The sequence below is a fragment of the Chionomys nivalis genome, chromosome 8 (assembly GCF_950005125.1).
Source record: "Chionomys nivalis chromosome 8, mChiNiv1.1, whole genome shotgun sequence".
Lineage (NCBI taxonomy): Eukaryota > Metazoa > Chordata > Mammalia > Rodentia > Cricetidae > Chionomys > Chionomys nivalis.
This window is the reverse complement of record NC_080093.1, coordinates 66082591-66104739: the sequence shown is the minus strand read 5'-3', so window position 1 is coordinate 66104739 and position 22149 is coordinate 66082591.

Sequence of the window (22149 nt, the reverse complement as noted above, 5' to 3'; positions counted from 1 at the left end):
ACCACCTCTGACCTGACCCCACTTTAGGACTCTATACAGGAAACAAAGGAAAGCTTGGTGCGTTCCACATCTAATCTAATCTAGATTTGATAATTTCGTGTCTGTTTTGAAAGAATATTTACGGTTTTGCTTTGAAATTTATTCTTCTGTAATAATATTTAATAAATTTAATCATTTAATCAATGATACTTTTCTTAGCAACTCTGTAGAACTGGGAACTTCTGTGACATGATCTGTTTTATTCATTTCAACGTCCCACAGCTCTACCTTGGTTTACCAGCTAAGGGACTTGTTATAGGCCGTATGCGGAGGTTTGCATCTTTATTAATTCTAGCATTTGCATTTCCTCGCTTTGGAATGAGCAAACTTGTTTTTCTAGTATTCGTTGTTCTCAAAGTCTCCTAGGAGCAATCTTTGGCTTTTCCGTACCTGCCTTAGGTTTATTTCTGTTTCTGTGATGAAAAAAAGAAAAAAAGAGAAAACAAAACCAAAACAACAACAACAAACAAAAAACTGTCAAAAGCAATTTAGGGGAGAGAGTGTGTATTTTCGCTCACAGTCCTAGGTCCATCTCTGTGGGAAAGATCAAAGCAGCAGGGACTCAAGCAGCTAATTTAGTCACCTTCAGAGGCAGAGAAGGTGGGGAGCAGGCTTGTTGTGTGCTGATGGCTTCCTCTGCTCTTCCCTAAATTAGGGACGCTGCATAGGGAATGCTACCCACAGTCAGGAAGGTCGTGTGTGTGTGTGTGTGTGTGTGTGTGTGTGTGTGTTGGCCGCTCCCCCCCAACACCCCCCCTCCGTCCCGTCCGTCCCCCCCCCTTAAGGAACACAATCATGATAACCTCCTACAGACATGCCCGAGGCCAACCTAACCTAGATAATCCCTCATTGACATCCCCTCCCCCCATGATGCTAGAATGTACCAAATTAACAATTAAAGCCAGCCACCACAGCACCTAAAGGTTAAAACATTCCTGCCGTGGGCTCACCTTCTATAACCTTGAGCACAATCATGATCTTCTTCTTGAAGTTCAGTTGTACCACACCCTCTCTTCCTCAGCATTGATCTCTTTACTCGGTGTAATTTTTTTCACCTTCAAAGTGCCATATAATTTATTTGATTTACCTGCTCCTCCCACCCCAGTCCTATGTACTCTATACATACAGAACATAAGTGGCAGAAGGTCCAAGTTTTGTTTTTTTCACCAAGTACCTGGGCACATGCCTGTCACTTAGTAATCAAGTTGAGCTGAATATCCCTGATGATTTAGAGAAGAGTGGGACTCTTTCCTTATCTTACCAGGAGCCAGGAAGAAGACTGGCCTCATCTGCAGTATACCTGGTGCCTAGCCAAAATTTTGCCTTAAGGTGGGGAAGGTCTAAGGACTGCCTGAGAGTCCAACTTTGGGTGTGCAGTTTTCAAGGACCCTCCACATTAAATTCTTTACCTTTGAAACTAAGATGAAGTCCAGAGTGACCAGGGGGAGGGCAGAAGGGAGCAAAGATTCCAGAGAGATTATAAAGTAATGAGTGGGGCAGGGTCAGAGGACACTGGGGAAGAGGAGGAGGCCTCTACCAGCCAGAGTGCTCTGACTCCCACTGAAGCAAGTCCCCACAACCCTCAGGACAGAACTCATAAGAAGGGTTAGGTACTAGAGTCTCCCTCAGAAAGCTGGTCCTTCTGAGCCCCATGGAACATGTCATTGAGCCTGAAGTCAGAGGTGGATTGAACACCTGAGATCCATGAGCCTGACTAGCAACTAATTCTCAGGTAACTGTAACCGTTAAGTCAATGTGAAGTGCTACCAATCGTCTCTTTACCCAAGGGGCCTGGTGCTAGGGCAGTCAGAATGGTTGACAAGAATCAACTGTCAGCCAGTGTCTCACAACAAAACAGCAGTTTTGTGTCTGTAAGTGGATGCTGGCCATCTATGGTCAGAGCTAGAGTGGGAAGTGTGGGGAGATGGAGCAGCAGTCTCATGGGAGGGGCAGGTAGAGGAGTCAATGTCATGCTCTCTACTGTCATGCTCTTCATTCTTATGCAGGCTTCTCGCTTGACTGTAAATGGCCAAGGACATAAATAGTCTCTCATTCGCTCCTTAAAAGGCTGACAGAGTCACTAGTCCACGTCACTCATGAAGACTCCCATATAGGGCAGTGAACTGTCCTGCAGCTGGGACCTGTGAAACCTTAAACTTTAGACAAGATGGAATTTCCTTAGTTCAAGCTCTCTTAACGACACCTGGTGCCTCTGTGACCCAGAGTTGGCCCTGATGGTCAGAGAGCCAGCCTTCTGGAACTCCTAAAAAATGCCTGAGGCCTCATAACACAGCCTTCCCTTGCTCTCCCCTGCAGCAAAGTTCATAGGCATGGTCTGAGCCACCCCTACGTCTGTGAAGCATCCCCTCCTTGCTCTCCGGGCCATCACAGGCTTTGCTCCTCATCTTTCAAGTGTGACCAGTGATCTGGGAAGGCAGCCACGCTGCTGGTTATCCTTGATGTGCCTGAAGCACCTCACTTTGTGGTGGTCTACAGTTTACTTAGCACTTCTGACTGAGGAGTCTGGACCAGAGGAGAGCACCTCAGTCTCCCTGGCAGCTTGAGGAATTGTGGGAGCCTCTAGCACCCTCACTGGGATTCACTTGATTGCCTTTTTGATCCATGAGACCATGGTTCATTCCTCAACTACATCTTCTACCTCATTCAGCAGGGAACATTATTTTTACTATTGTTCCTCCCATCCTACAAAACAACTCAACAACGGGACATGGAAAGGGGTTGATGTCGTGGCGGGAGGACAGGGTATGAAGCGGCATAACAGCTGCAGCAACGGTGACATCACCTTCGTGTTAATGACAGTAACAAAGATTAGTTATTTGAATTTACTGTGGCAGGCCCTGTGATGCCAGCCTTTCAATGTACATCATTGGGGTTAATCCTTAACCTTGTGAGGTTCTGCCTTTATCTTCATCTTACACAGGAGAGGGAGCCTAGGTATCAGGGAGTGGTCCTGGATGGCACAGCTGAGCGGCAGCAGTGCTGAGGCTGAGAAAAGCACCCGATGTCAACCTCTGGATTCCACACCCCTGTACACACACACACACACACCACTCACACAAAGAGACACCCTCACATACACAGAGACACACACTCATATATTCACAAGGATGGACACATACACACAAAGAGACACATACAAATGCTTTCTCTCTCACACACACATTAGTTGGTAAATTAATGGATACTTCTGCTGTTCTTTTAAGTCAATGAAGATAAGTTTTTGTCCTAAGGAAAATGAAAAATGATTTGGCCACAACATAATTATGTATGACTGAGTAGGTAAGACCTCAGATTTTTTTTTCTTGGTTTTTTGAGACAGGGTTTCACTGTAGTTTTAGTCCTGGAACTAGCTCTTGTAGACCAGGCTGGCCTCGAACTCACAGAGATCCGCCTGCCTCTGCCTTCCTAGGCTGGGATTAAAGGCATGCGCCACCACTGCCCTGCTTTGCCCCTCAGATCTTAAAGAAAGCCTTTGGTCACATTTTCTGTTTCCTCCTTGCCTCGTCTGTTCTACTGCCTGAAATCCCCCCACTGCCCCACTAGCAATCCATTCTATTTGATTGATAGGTATTGTTTTTGGAAACTTCTGTTTTCGGTTCTTCTTACCTGAGAATTATCTTGTTTGATCGTGCATCTTTGGGGCATCCAAAGCTCTTTCCCTAACATCTGTTCTTCAGTGGTAGATGTGTGTGTGTGTCAGAGAGAGAGAGAAAAAGAGAGAGAGGGAGGGAGGGAGGGGGAGGGGAAACAGAGCGAGAAAGAGAGGGAGAGGAGATTGTAGAAGTCTGAGTTTTCGCCTCTATCACTCACAACCTAGTGGTAGAGATACAAAATGGACCCTTAAGCCACAATCAAGATAAGAACTCTGCACAGTGTGACACTGGGCTCATAGCTGAAGAATGTTCCAGACAAAAAATCAGGTACAATTTAAAAGCCATATTTTTGGAATGGCTGGAGGGCAAATGCTTGTGTGAAGGAGGAGGAAGGAACATGACCTCATCCACTACCTTTAACTGACTCTTCTGAACAACCAGCCCCAGTCTTGCTACCCAGGTAGAGGTCTCACCTAGCCGCCCTGACCCCTCTGGTTCTTGTCTGCCATGTTGCAGACAGGATAGCTGAAAGCACAGGAGAGACCTGTGACTTGAGAGCTTTGTCAGTTACTGCCTTGGTATTTCGGTACACATCTCGGGTCAGCAGTCTACGGCAGCACCCATCGTGGGTCCGCAGCCTACAGCAGCACGCATCATGGGCCGTAGTGTACAGCAGGACAGACACATCATGGGTCAGCAGTGAGAAGAAGCCCCCGGAGCCTGCCCTCACGGATGCTTGCACTCTTGGAGAACTATTGAACTCTTAGATCCAATGCTAGGGCAGACATTTTATTAGCTACAGATTGAGGAGGGAAAGTGGACACCCTTCCTTAACTTGTGGTGGCAGCTCCTGAGTTGCAATGGGAGCTAAAGGGGATGAGGGGGTCCTGGAACAAGACCAGAGGATGAACTAGAATTCAAAGGGTCCCAGGAGTTTGGCTGTGAGAGCAAAATCACATCAGAGACCGTCTAGCAGGGTCTGCCTGGGCAGTGTGGGAAGTTCATTTTCCCTAGGCCCCTCCAGATTATTGGATCCCCATAGGGCTGTGCTTTGGGTAAAGGATTCTGAGTCTTGCAAAGGGCCTGCTCTTTGTAAGAATCTAAAATCTGTCATTTAAGGAGAAAGGAGGAGGGGTCTTTGGCCATATGCGTAAGGGGTGGGCTGCACATGCCAACAGTGGTTGTCTTCAGCCTGTGATTTTTCGTATTGAGAAACAACCATGTCTACTAAAGACCCAGAAGGTTGTGCCAAGTTTAAAGGGCAGAGAGAGCTAACGAGAGGGACAAACTCCTTATCAGGTATTCCCACCAGATGATGCTGAGAAGCACTGGACGGCACACCAAAGGAAGAATGTTTAAATAGCTATAACTAACTTAGTTCTCTGGAGGTACAGGCAATTGTACATTTTAAAGTACACTTTGCATATTTTTCTTAGTCCACTCTCAATTATAATAGGAAATCAGAGACTAGCTAACGTGTTTTTTAGAAAAACCAAGATGGTTGATTTCTGTTCATGGTCTAGAGGCTGAGAAGCCACCGTTGTCTTCTGGACTTCTGGCAAGGCTTCACGCTGCTATCCATAGTGAAAAAGCAGAAGGAGAAGTGAAATGGGCACTTCCAGGAAAGAGGGAAGGAGACAGGAGCTGACACAGCTTCCTAATCATGAGCTCTGGCAACAACGAATCCATTTCCTCAAGAGCAAAAATGAATAGACTCGTGAGGGCAGCTCCCTCGCGTACACAAATACCCTGACACCATCGCATTGGGAACCAAGCCTCAACATGACTTCGGTGACCCCACCTACACTCAAGCCTATAAAGCCGTGTGTGCAGGCTAGGCCCGCACTGTTGCCGAGATGTACCAGAAATCCTGTTCACCGTCAAGCTCCCACCCCACACTGGGTGTTATTGCGAGAGCAGGCCAAGTGGGAAGAGAAGGCTTGCAGGGACAAGTTCCCTGCCCTCTCAACCCCAGGAAGCCTGAGCGACTGATACCCAGATGTTTCCCCCCCCCCCTCCCTAGCTAGGGCAGTGTCAGAAAAGGGCCAATGGAAACTTGAGGCTTTCCCCTACTGATCTGTAGTAGTAACAAGATGATCCCGAGACCTCAATGCCACTGGAGGCCACTTGGGGTGCAAAATGAGTACCCCTGCCCTTTAAACTGAGAAGATATCTGCTGGAACCTAGCGTGAAGATCCGCATTTGCCCAGAAATAATGGGGCTCCCGCACACCTCCTATCCACCTCCCCTGGCAGTGGAGGCCACGTAGAGAACTTCGAAATCCATCCCAACCCAACCCAGTTCAGGGCATTTGTCTCCCTGCCAGAGTGATTTTTCAGAATACTGCAGAAGGGCTGGAACCCAAAGTTAATAATGTCTAGGGCCTCATAACAAAGTATGTACCCAAATGTCTAAATTTCAACAGAACAAAAGTTACTCATTGTTTCAAGATTAAAGATCTTTACTTGAATGAAGAAAAAAGAAGAAAGGATCCAACATGAGATGACACAGATTGGAACTGCCTGACAGAGACTTCAGAGTAGCCATTCTATATGCCAGTCAATCAACCGCAAAAGTGCTGTGACGGAGGTGTGAGCAAGCGCTACCTAGAATTCTCATCCCAGGGCTGAAGGGATGGCTCAGTGGGTAAGAGCACTAGCTATGCAAACATGAGGATCTGAGTTCGGATCCCAACACCCACCTAAAAAGCCAGGGGTGGCCTCATAGGTGTGTGTGACCCCAGCATTTTGGAAAGTAGAGGATTGCTGGGGCTTGCTGGCTGCCCCAGTGGGAGTCTCCGTCTAGAAGACTAAGGCAGAAGGTTGATAGAGCAGCCTATCTGGTTTCATTGTTTAGCTTCTTCACGCGTACAAGCATGCGCACTCCCACACATGTGCACATATACTTCACACACATACACACATGCATATGAAATGATCAATACAGAAACCAGAGACTGTTGAAAGAAGAGCCAAACAGAAACTTCAGAATTGAGAAACCACAATATTACTTTCAGTCTCTGAAACACCTGTCATAGATAAGGGAGAACGAATTTATTTCAAGTCGTGGTGTCTGAGAGTTCAGTCCGTGATTTAGTAACCCTGTGTGTATAACATGATTCATATGGCTCATGATTCTGTAACCCCACATGCTTGACATGCCCCATACAGTCCGTGATTCTGTAACCCTGCATGCACACATGGCCCATACAGTCCATGATTCCATAACCCCATGTGTGTGGCATGTCCCATATGTGGCACAGGGAGTCCCCCACCTGGGGTTGGGCAGGAAGCATTCTGTTGGCGTTTTCCTTTCCTTCTTTATTCCGTCCAGGCTTCCAGGTCATGGGTGGTGCTGGCCATTTTCTTTCTTTCTTTCTTTTTGTTTGTTTGTTTTTCGAGACAGGATTTCTCTGTGGTTTTAGAACCTGTCCTGGAACTAGCTCTTGTAGACCAGGCCGGTCTCGAACTCACAGAGATCCACCTGCCTCTGCCTCCCAAGTGCTGGGATTAAAGGCGTGCGCTACCACCGCCCGGCTGGTGCTGGCCATTTACAATGTGAGTCTTTCTCATTGCTTACCCTTTCTAGGAATGCCCTTGCAGACACATCTAGAAGTGTGCCTCACCAATGTCCCAGCTGACCCGACATCTGCTCAAGCAGATGATGAAGACTAACTATAGACATTAACAATGACGAAAACAGAAAACAAAACAAATGAAAGAACCACCCCTGAATGGATAGATATAACAATGGAATGAGAACAAAAAGAGAAGAATCATGATTTTGAAGATAGGAACTACCAAATCTAAATAAAACAGAGAAAATAAACTGAAAAATAAAATGTATAGAACCCAAGGGATACATAGAATATAGGAAAGAATTATACCATGAGAGCCCCAGAAGGATGGAGAAAAGAGAGTGGGACCAAAATTGAAAAAGAATAGAGTGGTTTTGTGTCCCTAGTTTGGCAAAAGATGTGAGGTGGTACAGTCAAGAAGGCAGTTGAATTATAAATATGAAAAAGCACAGCAATCCACGCTCAGAACCAGTTTCTAAAAGCTGGAAGCAAGTAAAATACCTTGGAATCATCAAATACATATTTAGAATTTAAAAAAAAAATCACATAACACCAATAAGACATTTAGATAGCAGCTTAGACAGCAGCAGATTTTTCCATTAGAAACTCTGGGGGTCAGAAGGAAGAGGCATGTTTTTTGATATTCTAAAAGAACACAGTTGACTCGTAATTCCCTAGCCAGTGAACAAATCAGGACTGAAGAGCAAGAAAGACTTCTCGGTTGAAGGAAAGATAGGATCACTTGTTGCCTAGAGACAGGCTCTAAAATATAGACAAAGGAAGCTCTCCAAACACAAAGAATGATAAAAGGATACCTATGAGGATAGCTAATATGAAAGTGGTAAGACCAAATCTGACAAAGATGGGAGGGTGGGTCCTTCACACATTGCTGATACAAGTGTGAAGTGGGTCAGCTATTTTTTGTTAATTAATTGAAATAGCTTTATTTTCTTAATGAACTCACAAATTGCATCACACAGACTACTGAAAGCACTCAAGCTGTTGCCCAGCCCACACCCTGTAGCTCAGTGAACTTCTCTACACAGGTGGAGCAGTCATTCCGATGCAATGGAGTTTTGCTCCGGACAAAATGTAGGGAAATGATTATAATGATTTTTTAGGTCAGGCGGTGGTGGCATATGCCTTTAATCCCTGCACTCGGGAGGCAGAGGCAGGCAGATCTCTGTGAGTTAGAGACCAGTCTGGTCTACAAGAGCTAGTTCTAGGACAGGCACCAAAAACTACAGAGAAACCCTGTCTCGAAAATTCAAAATTAAAAAAAAAAAAAAGATTTCTTAGTTAAAAACAAAAACAAAAAACCAAACCTAACCCTATACTTATGTGACCCAGAAGCTTCACTCTGTGTACTTACCACATAAAAGCAAAGGTAATGCATGTGACTATTGATAATTTTTTTACTTGTAACAGCCCCAGATTGGAAGTAACCAAAATATAGTTCTTTTTCTTTTCTTTTGGTTTTTTAAGACAGGGTTTCTCTGTACCTTTGGAAGCTGTTCTAGAACTTGCTCTGTAGATCAGGCTGGCCTCGAACTCACAGAGATCCGCCTGCCTTTGCCTCCCGAATGCTGGGATTAAAGGTGTGTACCACCACTGCCCAGCCATAAATGTAACTCTTAAATCTCTGAATAAGTGAATGAACAAACACATTGTAATATATTCAAAGTATGGAAATACTAATTATCAGTAAAAAAAAAAGAATGGGCTATTAACTCAAAGATTTGGATGGACCCCAAAATAGTTCTCAAACACAAGAGATATTTGTAGTGACGGGTGGATCTGTATCTTCACTGTCACAGTCACACACAGTGCAACAAATGGAATAAAGCTATCTAGCTGCACACATTGTAGCAATGCCAATTTCTTGGTTTAGATACTATGCTACAACTGTGTACCTATAACTATTGGGGGAAATGGTGAAGAATAAAGGGTGCTTCTTTGTACCCTCTTTGTAACTTCCTGCATGTTCAATTATTCAGAGTTTAATTTTTTTAAGAATATGAAGTAGAATATATTATTTGGTGAAATCACTTGTCCTTAGTTAAATGGATCTGTGTAGAGAGATATCTGGAAAGATATTTGCCAGAGTTAAGATGGCCTATGAGGATGATTTTCACTGTCTTTGTGTTCTGTGTATCATCTGGGTTATTTTCGACTTAAAATCTAAAGTGATTAAGACCCCTGATGCATGCTGGGAAAAGAAAGGGGAATGGAAAGAAAAGTACTGTGTCTTGAGCGTGAGGGAAGGAGTGGTGGGGGCTATGGCTAGTTGTGTGGATTTGACACTTGGGGGTTTGTCCCTGGTGTGAATATTTACTCCTTCCTAATGGTTACAGCCTCTCTGGGGAGTCCAGTAGCACCAGTTGCTTTCCTGACCCTTGTTTGGAAGCATATAGATAGATCTGCCTCACCTCCATCTTCTTCACCATGGGCATGCACGGGAGAATGCCTCTGAACTCAGTTCATTTCATATTCTCACTCAGCCAGCAAATAGTGAACACACAACAGAGATCCTCTTGAATTTTTTTTTTTTTTTTTGAGCTGACCTCTGTGCCAACACAGGCTGGGATGCGCCTTCAAAGATGCTGTTTCCTGAAACTGTTTTGCTCTAAGACAAAGCATCACTAAATATCCTAGGCAGGCTCCAAATTTACAATCCTCCTGCCTCAGCCTGCTGAGTTCTGGGGTTACTGGCATGTGCCACCATGCCTTGCTTCTTTGGGATACCTATCAGTGAGGTCTGTCTGCCCATAGGGAAGGGCCTGTGCAGTAACAAGCATATTAGTCATTCTGCAAAGGACAGACAGAAGGAGACAGTCTCTGGGTCACAGGGACAGCTATTTCTTCTCCAATCTCCTCGACATTCCTTTAGGGATTTGCTCTTTCCATTCACTGGCCATTTATTCAGGTGCTTAATTCTCTCCCGGAGTGCATTCAGCTATCACTTTGGTTATTCAATTGCTGATTCATGCAATTAGCTAGTCTTTTGTTCACAATCAGACTCACTCATCCAATACCTATCCCTCCAACCCTTCAGCCATCTCTCCTCCCCTCTATCCCTTCATCCCCCTCCACTCATCCATCAACCTGCTTACTCACCTCGCATCTATCCTTTCATTTGCTCAGCCAGTAATAAAATCATCTAGGCAACCCACAAATACATATAAACTCCAAAGTCCAAAGCTCTTCCAGCAGCGAGGAGAGAGAGGCGCTAACATCCGTTGCCAGGTTACCATACGCCAGGTATGTTGCTGACCTCTTAACATACTAGACTGTCACTTTAGTTCCAGAGGCAGTTAGCAAGCTTTCTGCCTACAAAGGAGGAAGATAATACCAGCGAGACTGGATGGCCTGTCTAAAGAGAGTCAAGAGCGGGAGACTGAGCCAGGGTTTCATACCAGACCTCTCTGGCACTTCAGCCGTGTTGTCTCCAGCTTTTATTTGATCTGCATGTTTACCAAGTGCTTTAAAATTCCCATGGTACCATGACCCCTGGAGATGCCTGTGTTGGCCTATGGGCAAGGGAGAAAAGCGTGGCTCAGGGAAGCTGTGAAGATGCTGAAGACCACGAAGCAGCTACACAGACTCGGGACTTGAACTTGGGGCTTCCGACTACAAAGGTTTTGTTCTTTTCACAGTACGGTGTCCTCCAGGAATTAGCTGCCCCAGGGCAGCAGTTACAAGCGGCTCTCACCCGGGCTTGTGGGGGGGAAAAGCCGTGGGTTCTGGTAGTGCAGGGTGACAGTCGTGTGCTGCGGGCCTGGAGAGCGTTTCTGGAGGAGGTACAGTAACCTAGACCTGAAGGACAGTGGGGGACGTTGCCAGGAGAGGCGAACACTGCAAAAGAGGCAGGAGTGCAAAGTCTGCTTTAAAGCTGTAACTGGAACAGAGACAAGCATTGATGAGGCTGGACTGGGGTGGGATGGAGCATTCGCTCCCAAACTGCCTGCTCAGACTCCATAGGATTCATTCCTCTGCATTTATTATGCATGCATGTATGTATTTATTATGTATTCCCCTACATTTCCCTAGGGTAAATCTCCTACCTAGTGTCAGGCTTATAGGGCCCCTATCCCTGTCACTCTGCCTCCGGGGCATTCTGCCTCTGACATGTCTGTGGGTGTTTAGATGTGCTGGTTTCTCTCCGCGATGACTCAGGGATCAACTTTTGTTTCAAGGAACCGTATGGGCAGGCCTGCCACTCCCTGGCTGGCCTCCTGCATCCAAAACAAACAGTCTGGCGGGCAGCATGTGGGCAGTGGAACGGAGTGCAAGAGGGCATCTCAGGATAAGCAGGAGAACTTCCAGAGAAACGAACTCAACTGTTGTTGGGAAGCAGATGAGGAAGCCAGGAAGCAGACTGCGTAGAGGTCTCACATGACTCGCGGTCCAGTGGATGTCATCATTAAAGCGCTTACTGGCGCTTACTGTGTGCCAAGCGCCATCTTCCAGCCTTTCAGCAGCAGATTGGTTTTCCAAAGAGAACACAAACTGGATCCCAGAACTGAATTTCAGGGAGTGGCTCACAGCCACACAGCCAGCAAGCAGTGGGCTTGAACCTCGCGTCATGGGTCAAAAAGCTTAGATCCCAGAGACATGATGATCGTTTAGGTTTTGGTAAAAGGCCAGTCACTGTCATAATGTTAAAGCAGTTTTCCTAAGTAAAACTTACTAACTCGTGTGTGTGTGTGTGTGTGTGTGTGTAATTCAGAGATCGACATTGGAGGCAGTGTCTCCCACTGAAGTTGGTGTTAGTGTTAACTGACTGGCTAAACTGGCTAGACACTGAGCTCTGGGGCTGTCAATCTCTACCAGCTTTGTGCTAGGGTTACAGACAAGGAAACCATGCTTGGCTTCTTTTACAGGGTGCTAGGGATCTGAACTGAAGTCATCTTCTTGTAAGGTAGGCATTTTAACCATTGAGTCTTCTCCCCAGCCCCTACTTACTATCTCTGTATGACAGAAAACCTAACTAGAGGCAGATCCCAGGTATGAGGCTTTCTCAGTACTGCTGCTGGGTTGCCATACCGGATTTAAAACTATACCGATGTCTTTAATGGACTCATGTGAAGAACAAGAGAGAAATAAAAGAAATTCTACCATTAATTTTGTAATAGAATCCTCTGATGAGCCTTTTGGACAGGTTTAATGCTCCACTGGGAGCCCATGAACCACGTGGTACTTACTACCTGCGATGGAGTTCAGGATACAGGACTCTGGTTCTCAGCCCTTTGTTGCTGGGCTCACTGATCCATCAGGAGGATCTCTTCTCCCAGGAGCACAGGGGCTATGCAGTTCAGTGTCTGAAGCTGAGAATGAGGGTTTGGAAGTCACCCGGGGCTGCTGCCAGAAGGGAACCCTGAGTAGTACCCAGTGCTTCTTCCAGTGTGTCGCGCCAGTGTCCTGTCATGTTGCCCTTTATGTTCTCCAGTCAGTCACCTCACCCCAAAGCCAGATGTGCTCAAGTCTTGCCCAGGTACACCCTAGTAGCAGACCTGTCTCCCAGAAACAAGCTACCAGCCCTCTATCTTCCCAGTACCTGCCTGGGACACAGCACTTGGGCAGAGTTTCGTTTTGTTTTGTTTTTATTTGTTTGTTTTTCCTAAGACAAGTTTTTTCCACTGTCCTAGAACTTGTTCTGTACACCCGGCTGGCCTTGACCTCAAAGATCTGCCTGCCTTGGCCTCGGAGTGCTAACGTTAAAGGCGTGTGCCACCATGCCTGGCTTTCTTGGGCAGAGTCTTAGCCAGGCAGTTAAGACAAGGCCCTGCTAGTGAGGAAATCAGAGTCTCCTGGCTATAGGGTGAAGTCCGGACTACAGTGTAAAGTAGAAGTGGAATGGGGGATGCATGCAGAGGGGAGACGGCCCCCTTCCCCAGAGAGCTCAGGAGGATTCCTCCAAGGAGTGAAGCTTTCACTGAGATCTTTGTCCCTTGGGGGCAGAGATTTTTTTTTTTTTGTCTGAGGTTAGAGGGTGGGGTAGGGCTGGAGGGAAAAGCCATTATGGGCAGAGAAACCAACATAAGAAAATAGATTCAGGAGAGGAAACAACCAAATATCTATCAGCAGATAAATGGCTAAACACATTGTGGCACACCCATACACTGGGATGCTATTCAGCAATAAAAACTTACTGATATATTTAATTCCGTTACAGCTCAAATTGATGAGCAAAAGAAACCACACACATAAGAGAACATACTGTATGACTCCACTTATAGGAGGCTCTAGAAAATTAAAAATCATCAATAGTGATTAGTGGGAGCTGATGGGGAGCAGGAGGGGAGTGGTAAAGGGTAGAGGGAGGGCGGCTTTACACTTTGGGGTGTCAGATGTGCTCACTATTCCGATTGTGGAGATGTTCTCAAAGGGTGTATTTTTAAAATGAACTGTGCTGCTTTACTCCGTAGATCTGTGGGGTTTCCTGCACATCAACCATACTCAGTAGAGTTCGTTTCAGACACTGGGCCTTGTGCAGACTAAGCCTGGGGGCCATTTATCAGACTGTAGCAAAGCCTCTGCTGACTCAGACAGCAAAAGACCGTTGTGCTGAGCTTGCAACGGTTCTCAGCCTTCCTAATGCTTGCGATCGCTTAATACAACTCCCCGAGTGGTGGTGACCCCCAACTATAAAATTATTTCCGTTGCTGCTTCATAACTGTAATTTTGCTACTGTTATGAATCATAATGTAAATGGCTATGTTTTCTGATGGCCTTAGGAGACCCTGCTGAAAGGGTCGCTTGACCCCCAAAGGGGTTACGGCCCACAGGTTGAGAACCACTGACTTAGCGCTTCTCCTGGGAGCCACAATGCTCTTTTAAGCAGAACAGATGTATAGAGTTTGTATATGAAAGTTGGCTCTAGAAGAGGCTGACATGGGGTTCAGGCACAGATGGCAGGGCCCAGCTCAGTGAGGAATAGTGAGGTAGAGGGGATAGATAGATCTGCCCGATGGTCAAGAGTCAGTTGAGACAGATGACTCAGTGGTTAGGAGCACTTGCTGCTCTTGGAAAGGGCCTGGGATCCGCTCCCAGCACCCACTTGGTGACTCACAACATCTGTGACTGCAGTTCCAGGAATCTGATTGATACTGTCTTCTGTCTTTTTTTTTTAATTTGTTTGTTTTTAGTTTTTCGTTTTTTTTTTTTTTTTTGAGACAGAACTAGCTCTTGTAGACCAGGCCTCGAACTCACAGAGATCCACCTGCCTCTGCCTCCCAAGTGCTGGGATTTAAGGCGTGTGCCGCCACCACCACCCAACACTGTCTTCTGTCTTTTATGGGCACCAGGCACATTCATGGTGCACATACATATACACACACACGGAAAAGAAACAGTAAAATTATTAAAAAAAAAAAAAGTCAGCCCTGACAATACTCAGTACTGACTGTGGACAGGAGGGGTAGGAAGGAATCGAAGGAGGTGACCAGACTTCTGTTTGTTGACCGAAAGGTGTTGGGACTGCCGGGAGAATGCTCAAGGAGATTGATTGGCTCTGCTGGGCAAAGTGCATGGTGCCAGCAGCTGCCTCCCTGGCTTCTCCAAGTACTAACACCTGAGAGCCTTCAGCTTTCTCTGCCCTCGGGCCATGAGGCTCAGGAACACATCTGTGAGAGCCCCCTTTCTTCTCCCAGCCAGCCAAGAAGCTTCACCACTTCCTCCTGCTCCCCCACCCCTTCCCCCGTAATGCTGACACATCAAAATCAGACCAGCTTTGCTCAGCGAGACCTGACCAGAGCGCTGACACACGTCACAAGGAGAAACCTACACTCAGGAGTGGGAAGCCCTCGGCTGCTCTTTGCCTCTTTCTTTTCTTAGCTTCAGGGTTTTGTTTTTGTTTTGTTTTGTTTTGTTTTTTCTAGTCTACAAAGCAAGGCCAATAAGACCCTTGAGTCTCAACCCAGGCTGTAAATGACAATATGGGGATATTTTAAAATCGATGGGACCACAGTAAGGTTCTGTTATGCACCCACTAGAAGGACTAAAAGAGAAAGGTCAGTAACAGCCAGGGGTGGTGAGGTTGTGGAGAAGCTGCAGCTCCCAAGCTCATGCATTGCTGGTGGGAAGGAAGTTGGTGCAGCTCTCTGAGAGCAGCATTGCTGTTTCTTGTTGGGTTTTGAATGTGACTTCAAGAGGACGCTGAGACAGATTACTGGGGGACTAAAGAATTTAATAGAAGAGTTATTAATTAGCTCCGTGAACACATAGAAGGACAACCATGGCAGGAACTCTGAAGCTCTGGCATCCAGCACCCAGCATGGGACAGTGTGACAAGGTCTCTCAAGAGAATTGGAGCCCATCCCAGCACTTGGGAGGTGGAGGCAGGCGGATCTCTATGAGTTCGAGACCAGCCTGGTCTACAAGAGCTAGTTCCAGGACAGGCTCCAAAGCTACAGAGAAACTCTGTCTCAAAAAACAAAACAAAAAGAACAAAAAACAAAAAAACCAACAAACAAAAAGATTTAGTTCTGACACCAAGAATTGGAGCCCATAAGGCAAAGGGTGAAGCCTCTTCTTACCCTTTTTGAGGATGGAGGATGGGGGATGTTTACAGCAGGAGGCTGCAGCCAGGCTTCTTTGATATAGATAGATAGATAGATAGATAGATAGATAGATAGATAGATAGATAGATAGATAGACAGACTACTTCCCAGGTGAAACCATGGTACCAGCAGGCACGTCTGATCTGTAGATAGATAGATAGATAGATAGATAGATAGACTACTTCCCAGGTGAAACCATGGTACCAGCAGGCACGTCTGATCTGTAGATAGATAGATAGATAGATAGATAGATAGATAGATAGATAGATAGATGATAGGTGTCTGTGAGCTGAGGAGAGCGGATGCAAGCAGGGGCTCGATCTAACATCAGGGTCTCCCATTTCTCAAGATGATGAAGATATTATTAGTGGATGACCTGCCAAAGCCACTTCACCTCCGGGGGCTAAGAGTACAAATGTCCACAAAAGAGCTACCTAAGAAGGTTTGAGGCAGCTTTAGTCACCATAGTTCCAAACTGGAGCCTCAAATGCCCCACAGTAGAAGTACAGTAGAAGAAGCAATTGTAAGCTATTCACTAAGTGCAATATCATACAGCAATGTGATACCCAGAGACATTTTTTTTGTGTCAAAGAAACAATGTGGAGCAAAAGATTTCAGGCCATCAAAGACTACACTGACAAACTGTGTCGATACCATTCTGTGAGGTTCACGAACAGGCAAAGCCAGGGGCTCTATGACGACAAGAACCAGAAGAGTGGCTGTCTCCAGCTGTCAGAGAAGTCTTGTAGGATACTGGAAGTGTTTCTTGGGTGGTAGGTACAGTTTATTGAGTTTTATATTTAATCATTTGAGACTTTTAAGTTATACCCCAAACAAATTAAAAAGAAAGAAGGAAAGATGGTATTGTGAAGAGATGTGGCTCTGTTTGCCTGGCAGGCATGAAGTCCTGGGTTCGCTCTCCATCACTACATAAGCCAGGTGTGGTGGCACAGACCTGTTGTCCCAGCACTTAGGAAGCAGAAACAGGAGGACCAGAAAGTCATGATCGTCATTGGCTACATAGGGAAATTGAGGTCAGCCTCAGCTACACGAAACCTCACCTACTCAAAGCAAAAAAGTAGCCAGGGATTCAGACCACATTGTGTTCATGGACCCCAGTGACTATGTGATGCAGTAGAGACCGTGACACTGGCTGGAGCAGTCTCCGTGAGCTCTCTTCTCCAAGGTTGCAGGACCCCCATGGGTATGGCAGTCAGCAGCTGGGGATGTTCGGGAATGTGAGACCACAGCGTCCCCAGGAAGTAGCCCTCTTTCATCCTGAGTAAGTCCTGCATGAAGTGCTCATGCAAGGATGGCTGCTCCAGCTTGGGGCCCTCTGGCTCTGTCATATGACCACTGTACAGACTATCCAGAGCCAACTCTTGCGGGTACACCTGCTCTTGGCTCTGGGCCAGGCATGGCATGCCATCTCAGACCTTCGAAAGCCCCGCTGAGGAGGCAGGAAAGCCTTGACTCAAACAAGCCTCCGTGGGGCCGGGTGAATAATGGGGAATGGAATTCACGGTTCCGCTTCTGGTTCTCACAGCTGCGGATGGGAGAGATCACCAAGGGAATTGAAGGTATTGTTCGGCAGTGACTGCAGCCCCCATTGTTGGATTCTGATTGCAGCTTTTGTTTCGCTCGAAAGAACAGTTATTAAATGCCAGCTGGGAACAAGGACGTGTTTACGTGTGGCGCGGTGAGGGGAGTTGGCGGTGAAGGAATGCCGGATTTAGAGGGTTGCCTTTGCTGCTGGCTGAGGGCGGGCCGGTTGTCAGTTGTCAAGGAGGGAGCAATCTGGGAGTCTTTCAAGTTTAAAAATGTTTCTCAGGGAGTCACAGGGGATGATGCCGGTGACACTCTCAGAGTCGAGCCTTAGTGTCTCTTAGGCATACGTGCTTATTTGTGTGGTTGTGATAGCAGGATGCACCTGAGAGGACAAACCAGAATCCTTAGTATCTGGAGTCCTTCCATGTCCTCCAGCACTGCTTCTACTTGGCCCTGCTCTCTAGATGTGCTAAATAACCCAAGAGCAGAGCTGCCAATCCCATGGCAGTCTCCCTGTTAACTGTAGAGTCCATAGCAGCCCAAGAAGCTGGGGTAAACTACTTAACTTAATGGTTCACAGTGGTGGGGGGGCCAGTCTGTGAGCCAGACTTTACGTGTGTTATTTCATTTAAGACTCCCTAGGAAACCATAAAAAGAAGAGCTATTATCCCCTCCATTTACAAAGAAGCAATGTTAACACTCAGAGAAGTCAGGTAATGGGCCAAGATGGCCCAGCTGGTCAGTGCGGATGGACTGTAGACCCAGGTTCCTTGTGGTCCTTTCCTAGGGTGGGATAAGGCAGCCATGGGATTGTGATAAAAACAGCGTTTTTCATGTTCTCTTTATTGGGAAGCAGATCATAGCATGCATTTACCCCTCTGGTTTTACTGCATTTACTCGAGGTTTTAGTTCTCATTGTTGAATTCTAATGATCACTTCTGGTAAATGGTGAGACAGATAGGAAAAGCCGGCGACCTCTGACTGCAGCTGGGGTCTGGTTGTAGTGGGGCAAGCACGTGGCAGTGATCTAAGGAGGATTTCCTACAGGCTGAAGAGCCTATGATACCAAGATGGAACTGTTCCCAGCTCCCAGAGTCTCTCTCAATTTTCTCTGACAAGAGCCTTCACCTTCAAGAATGTTCTTTACCTTAACATAGCAATGAGCAATTGAGACATAGCTGTATGGTGAGCTTGAACTCAGAAAACCTTGCTTTTCAGGTCTGAATGACACATTGGAGCAAGAGGCCACATGCTTGGCTAACACAGCAGTCTGAGTGCTTCAATTTTCGGGCTTACCCGCATCCTAGAATCACCAAGTGTGGTCAAAGGAGTTAGACTATGACATAACTAGATGTCTCATGTAGCTAGAAGCTCCTAGACCCCAGAGATCACAGAATGACTGGGGACTTTGGGCACTCTAGTGGCACTAGGTGATTTTACGTCGCACCGATCCAGATGTGGAGGGCTATGCTCTTTCCTGGTTGCCTGATGGTCAGCAATCCGGAAAGACTTAATTCTGCTCTCTACAGGTATCTGAGCTGGTCACTGGCGCACGCTCTCTCTTCTCTGTGGGTCTGGGATTCTGGCTGGTTGCGGACCCACTTGGAAATCTGACTATTCTCGCTGGCACCTGAGCAGGCACCAACCCAGGATAGTCCCTTCACATTCATTCTCGGAGCAGGGCTGTGCTGAGCAAGGCGTGGCATCTGAAGGAGACTCCAGCCACCTCATTTGTAGTCTAGGCAAGTCCCTTAACCCGACCAGCCCTGGGTAATTACCAGGAACCTTCCTCCCTATCACTAGCTTGTTGCCAGGTGTGTGGGTGTGGCGGCGAGCCAGGAGCCAGCTTCACCACTGTAGCTGCAGAGGCAAAACCCTGATTCTCTCCTGGCTCTACTTTTACGTTTCTACCGAACTTTAAGGAAAAGTTGTGTTCTTTGTTTTTTTGTTCGTTGGTTTATTTTTGTTTTTTAACTCTCTGATTCCGAGTTTCCAGAGGGAACACAGGACAGAGCTGGGTACAGAGAGCGTTCCTTCCCTGTTTAATCCTTGCCCCACCTGGGCCCTGACTTCTGGCTAGACAGGGATTTACTTAAGGAATTGTTTCTGCGGTTTGACTTGGGATTCTGACTCCAGTAGGAAAGGAGGCTTGTGACATTGTTTAGCACACGTTTCTGTTCAAGACACTCAGAGAGCAGCAGTGAATTAAACATGGTCGGGGGAGGGCTTCTACTCTAGTGGTTCGGGAGACAAATATGACCAGTGAGATATGTATGCAATGGTCTTCTCAGGTTTGTAGAAATAATACATGAGCACCGCAAAGGAGAGGAAGTAAAGGCGGAGAAGTGAGGGGTGAAGTGCTCCCGAGGAAAGGAAGTCAGAGATTGTCAAAGAGGGGATGACATCCAGTCACACCATCTGCGATGGGACCAGTCTCCTGGCTTCTCTACTCCAGTCTCCTTGGCTCTATCAGAGGGGCCAATGTCTTGCCCTAAGTGTGTGGAGAAAGAAGCCAAGGTGTATTTGGAAGAAAAGGCCCAAGGGCATTATCCATTTGCAGTGTGGTGATGATGGGCCAGCGATGCTTCAGAGGGGAATCACAGAGTCTTGGATGGAGATTGGATCTAGGAGGTATCTCGGCATGCCTCGGTTCTTTCACTGGGCCCTCTTTCAGACTCTAATCTTGGTGGAGGAGTAGTTCACATACTTAATCTTTTTTTTTCTTTAAATAACACTGAAAGTACTGTTATGTAATGAATTGGAAAATGGGGGGCAGTGGAAGAGCAGAGAACCTTCTATTGCCTACACTTGCTTCCCCCCTCCACTTTAATTTTTGCACTTAGAGGCAGATCAGGAGTTATCAAGTTTTGGCTGGCTCCCAGTCTCGAAGTAGCCCTGGGACACTCTGCTGTGTGTCATGGGGCAAATTGAGTCACTTCTCTGGTTCCTGTCATATTGTGTGTGTGTGTGTGTGTGTGTGTGTGCATGTATATATCTCAAAGCCAATGAGCTTTAGGGTTCATTATGCCATGCACACTACTTAGTCAAATGGTAATAACAATCAGGAGAATGGCTCTCTGGTGGACAATAGAGGAACAGAGGGACTGAGAACCTCACTGCTATGACAATCTGATCTCAGGGTTAGGGTTTTCATGAAAAGACACTGAACTTGTATTTGATATTCAGATTGTGTTGGTTGATCTTAATTGCTAACTTGATGGGAGAGAGAGAGAAAGAGAGAGAAGAGGGAGAGAGAGAGAGAGAGAGAGAGAGAGAGAGAGAGAGAGAGAGAGAGAATACTACCTTAGGGCATATCTATGAGGGAATTTCCAGAGAAATGTAACTGAGGCGAGAAGACCCACCCTGAATACAGGCCACATCGTTCCATGGGCTGAGGTCCCAGAATGAAGACCAAGTAGAAAGTGAGCCGAGCACCGGCTTGCATGTCTTTCGGCTTCCTGATCACAGACACAGTGTGGTGAATCATCTCATTCTTCTGCTGCCATACCCTTCCCTATGACCATACCTCCAAACTGGGAACGAGAATAAGCCCTTCCTAACTTAGCGGCTTCTCTCGGGTATTTTATTACAGAAGTGCAAACAAGCGTTCTGTTGGATATGTCCTAATGACTCCCAATGGAATCTTCTAAGGCTCCAAGAGCTGAAAAGTCAAAGATTTCTTTCAGATCTTCGAGAAACCAAGGAGGGTGGTCTCAAAAGTCTGGACAAATCAGGCAGATGATGTCTGGATTCCTATGTGAAAACTTTTTAAAAATGTCATCTACACATTCAGTTAAATCAGCAAAAGTCCTGTGCACGGACCAAATAAAAGTGTCGGCTCTGGCTACTTTATAGATTCTCTCTGTCATTATGTAGATGAGGAAGGGAATCCTCTGCTTTCACCCTAAGAAGAGACATGGCCCTCAGCAAGGCTGTGCAGCTGAGACTTCTCAGAAGGTAACAGGCTGACTCTTGGAGGTACAGCAGCTGGTGACGAGGAGCCAGAGAGTCAGCAAGGGGCAGTTTGCCAGTTCTTTCTCACCTACACCCTCGCAGCCCACTCTGAGACTAGCATATCCCAAGGGTTGTCTCATGTACACGACGGAGGAAGGCTGTCATGAGAAGCCTTGAGAAAGATTTCTACTGAGAGGGCATGATCCACAGCTGTGCAGAGAGGGGATACGAAGAACACAGAACCCACGAACGTTTATTGAGAATCTAGAGTGTGTCACTCACTGTGAAAGGGGGGACATGTAATTCTCTCCTAGTTCTTTGAATATTTGAATATTTCTCCTCCTTCAGGTTTCAGCTCAAATATCTCTTCCTCGGAGAACTTTGCTGGATAGGACATCCTTTCTGAGGAAGCCCGACTCCCCTGTCTCTGAACCTCACTCTTCTCTCCCACATATAAGTATAAGGACTGTATTTTTGACAGGTCTAGTTTTCCGGATGAAACATAGGCTTCATGAGGGCAGAGACCTCATACACTGTAGCTGCTCAACAAATATGCTATTTCTAACTATGTCCCTGAAAGGATTTTGAGCAAACCTTTAAATTTCCTTTGGCCTTTTGCACTATTAACACCATTATAAAGATGAGGCGAAATTGTATTTCGAGAAAGAAATGGTTATGATTGAAAAGCTGGTGTGCAATCGGTGAATTTTATGCTTCTTAGACCCACTGTGGGACAGCCTGAAAATTATCTGCAAAGGAACCAAGCCTATTTTTAAGGATCCTTACGCCTTGCAGCTCTAGGCGATGACATCAGAGAACCCGGAGTTCCACGTCCCAAGCCAAGCCTCGTGATCCT